We start from the raw sequence: 4,111 nt of genomic DNA, 5'->3' as shown, positions 1-4,111 counted from the left end.
AGAGAGAGAGAGAGAGTCGCTCACAGCGCTAGAGACGTCAGGATTGGACACAGCAGGGGATCCCCAGCACTCCGTTTCTGCCTCGCTTGGCATATCATCATCCTTTACCGGGAGGAGATGAGCTGGCTCACACTCGCAGAGGGCAGCGGTAACAGAGGACAGTTCCGTGGTACCGGAGCGCGCTCTCTCGCTTCTTGCTGTGACTCTTCTGCAAACCGCTTTTCTTGCTGCTGCTGTCGCGTGCGCCAGGCGGCCGGACCAGCGCGAGGACAGAGCAGAGGGAGCAGGTGTTTGAACACCTGAGCGATTTATTCCCGAGCAAGAAGGGACACTTTGGACGAAAACACGTGAAGGTTTAATGAACTCTGTGTTAGTTTTGTTTGTTGGTAGTTTCAGAGGCAGGACACCGACCGTCTCACCTGTTCTGGTAACCACAGCTCACTCCTGTGTTCCTCTGACAGCCGCGCGCGCCGTGCTGCCTCGCACTTGTCTCGAGCTCGTTCTTTAACGGACACGCTCTTTAAAATAAGACGCACCCACCAAGAGAAAACACTCACTGTTTTCTGAAGCTCGTGCTGAACAAACCGTACACAACCGTGACACAAGTAGTGGGATATGGAGATGCCGCGGGCTTCTGTCGCGCTGTTCCCAGTTCTATTTCTTGTCACGTCCACAGTTAAGATTGAAGTCGGCACGCTAAACTAGCGGAAGAAGTTTTTTTTTTTTCCTTTTTCCTTTTTCCTTTTTTTTTTTTTTTTTTTTTGTGGAAAGAAGTGGAAGAAAACAAGCGGCTGCACCGACGGCGGTCGTAAACTAAGGAGAGGAGGATCCCCTGCATCGGGACGAACAGGTAGGACCGCCCTGACACACACCGCAGATAAGAGTGACACATGCGGGCTCAAGGAACACTCGAGTAGTAAAAGCTCATCTGACGAGCACGTCGACCCCCGAACTTCGTCCGCGGGCGCCTCGTCTCCGGTAAAACAGTAGATCATCACTGCTTGGCATGTCGATGTGTCGCTGCCTTCCACATGAGGCGTGTGAGGGAGCGTGATTCTATCCTGTCCTAAAGGCACACATTCAAACTAAAAGACACAGCTCTGACCACTGCCTCCCTGCATTTCTAACTTTTCTAAGCACATGTAATCCTGCTGTTTTGTACAACCAAATGAGCGGGCGAGCCATCAGTGAGAGCCTGTTACTAACTTAGTTACTTAATAAGCTGAATAGTGACCTTTTGTCACTCATTATAAATGGCTCAACGGTGATGGAAATATGCACAGTGATATATATATATATATATATATATATATATATATATATATATATATATATATATATATATATATATATATATATATATATATATATATATATATTTCACTGTGCATATTTCCATCGCCGTTGAGCCATTTATAATTAGTTAAGCTTTTTTAAATCGAGTACATGGTGTTCTCCACGTATTTCAGATGTGGCTTGTAGATATTACATTTATAACGTGTTGTATTATCCACACTTAGTCGCAATTTTCAGAGACTGATACTGATCGAATCCAATCGAACTGTAGGCTAATAAAGGCAATTTATTTCACACAGTGGTGTTTTTCCTGTGTGTGTGTGTGTGTGTGGAGGGAGATGTAAAGGTCAGGCAGGAGGAAAGGGGCTTGGCCACGGAGCGGTCTGAAAAAAAATAACAAGTGAAGTGAAGTGGAGTTATTTAACCTCCAAACTCATGCATATCAAACGGATTACAAGTGGCAAAATGTTACAACAATCGTGTGTGTTAAGTAGTGTTTTCTCAAATGTGTTCACATGTCTCCCACGTGTTAAACATAATTTAAAACAGCAAATCACAATTTGATTGAATTGAGCTCCAGACTGTTCTATGGGAAGAAATTCGTGGTGATTGTGGAAGTGAAATGTTAAACTGGAGAGATGCTGTAATAGATGTGAGAGTGAAACCTATTATTATGACTGTCACTCATTTGCAGTCTGTAATATAGGCAGGTGTTGACCTGGCTTTGAAAGAGGAGTACCTCTATTTGTGAACTTAATCACAGTATGTGGTCAATTTTGAGAAATTGTGTGTGTGTGTGTGTGTGTGTGTGTGTGTGTGTGTGTGTATGTATACGTGCATACGTGTGCGCGTGCGAAAGGGAAACGTAATGGCAGACTGGTATGAAATATTATTGAATATTGTTAAATATTCTAACTACATAAATGTACACTGTTGTTGTGAATGGTAAACCGACAAAGCTGACACTGTCTCTCTTCACCTACATAGTGTCTTCTTTGCCTCCAGCGTTTTTAACGGTGTATTGGGCCAATTAGGTCCTGTAATATCCATAACTGCCCTCATGATAAGTGAACAACAGATTTTTGTTGACACAATATTCCTTATAAATATGCACTGTATTTTGTGTTTTTCCTCCACTTTATTTGTGAGCTTCCCCACTGCTTTGACCACATATTTCAGTGAAGTGTTTAACTTTTTCTTTGCGTCTAACCTTGTTTACCCTGTTTTTTTTTGTTTTGTTTTGTTTTGTTTTTGTTTTTGTTTATGAAGCAGGTATACAGTAGATACTAAAATATATATATCCATATTCAATTATTACGCTTTGATGTAAATACAATGCTCAAGTAATAAATCTTGCATTGTACTATTACAGAAATTGCAACAAAATTGCAGCATCTTTGTTCAGAAATTGGAGCCTCTGTAGTTAGTGCTCAACACTGGTGTGGCTGTCAGAAAGGGAACTATGAAGGCATAAAGTGTGTTAACTGTGACCTTGATTAGAATAAATAAACACGTCTTACCTTTTTCATTGGAAACAATCTTCACTTCTGGTGATGCTTTATGATGCTGACTATATAATTAATGAAATGGTATAATTGGTGAATTTTAAAAGTTTGACTGTTAAGTTCACTAGATTGTTTATCATGTAAAGTGCAGTGTACATGCAGAGATTTACTTTATTATTGGACGCAGGTAATTTGCAGTGCTTCCCACAGTATGAGAATTTACTTGTGCCGATGGGTTGTACGGTGTGTGATAGCGTGGCAAGTGACGGGCAGGCTCAGTAATGAACTGGTCAAACAATAATTTACAAAAATATTATTTAGTGCAAACAAAGCGTGACTCAAAAATAAATGTCTGGATGTCAACAAATGCAACTTTTAACAAGTGAAAGCAATTCAAAAAATGTCAAAATCTTTAATTGGTGAAATTAAGTTATTACGATCAATTTAAATGAAACACATTAAATTAATTTAAGAATAAAGAGACACAAGACAAAAGAAACACAAGCTGTAACTCTGCTTTTTGATGAACGTTTCAAAATAAATAAATATAAAAAAAAGAACATCTGTCACATAATAGAATACATTTCACATTGAATAAAAATAGACAAGAGACCAAAACACTTAACCTTTAGTCCAGGGTTGTTCAGCTTGTTTTCATGTGCCTGTTAGCACTGTTGTCATTCCCTGTTGGAACATAACTTCCCTTATGTATAAAAAAAAAAAAAAAAAAAAATGTTTCTGTCTTTATCGGTGTGTTTCAGGGTCAGGTCCATATATTGTGATTCTGAGGCATGCATCGCCAGCTAGTCCAACCAGAAATATACTGCTATCTGTTTATGTAATTGAAGTGTATCTAAGATGCGCATGTGCACATGCACACTTAAATTGCGACTTGTATCAAAGTTCGTGTAACACCGCTCTTCCTACTTTGGCAGGTTTACATATATTAACCCCTGATTTCACTGGGCACGCGTCTGTTAACTGGTGTGTGCGCTGCTGTTTTGCTTCGTCCACAACACAGCTTTGTATCCCACTTTAGGAGTGGAGCATCTGATGCCCACCTGATGTTGATGACTTGCTCAGATTGTTTTTATTTCATGATTTTTCTTGGTCTTTGTGCTTCTACTGCAATTGAACACTCCACGTATTTAAAGCATTTAGTTATATATCTGTCTTGAGTGTGTTTATTGTAAAAATTTCTGACTTTGTTGTGCTTTAGAGCCTGAATCGGCTTGCCTGTTTTATTTTGAAAATGGACCAGGCCGTTCTGCTTTTTCTGACTTCCTGTCAGACTTGATGACAGACTGCAT

The 4,111-nt window shown here is 40.0% G+C and overlaps 1 protein-coding gene across 4 annotated transcripts in view; it reads left to right on the top strand.

Annotated features, from left to right (window-relative positions):
* Nucleotides 1-800: 800 nt before the first annotated feature.
* Nucleotides 801-4,111, top strand: part of LOC119020583 (teneurin-3) — a 274,733-nt gene continuing 271,422 nt past the window's right edge. For all 4 annotated transcript variants that reach the window (XM_037100051.1, XM_037100045.1, XM_037100035.1 and 1 more), the window contains exon 1: nucleotides 801-850. The gene's annotated coding sequence lies outside the window, so the exon portion shown is untranslated. The remainder of the gene's footprint in view (nucleotides 851-4,111) is intronic.

The sequence above is a fragment of the Acanthopagrus latus genome, chromosome 1 (genome assembly GCF_904848185.1).
Source record: "Acanthopagrus latus isolate v.2019 chromosome 1, fAcaLat1.1, whole genome shotgun sequence".
NCBI lineage: Eukaryota > Metazoa > Chordata > Actinopteri > Spariformes > Sparidae > Acanthopagrus > Acanthopagrus latus.
The sequence above is the reverse complement of the archived record's forward strand: the minus strand, read 5'-3'. Positions and strand labels throughout refer to the sequence as shown.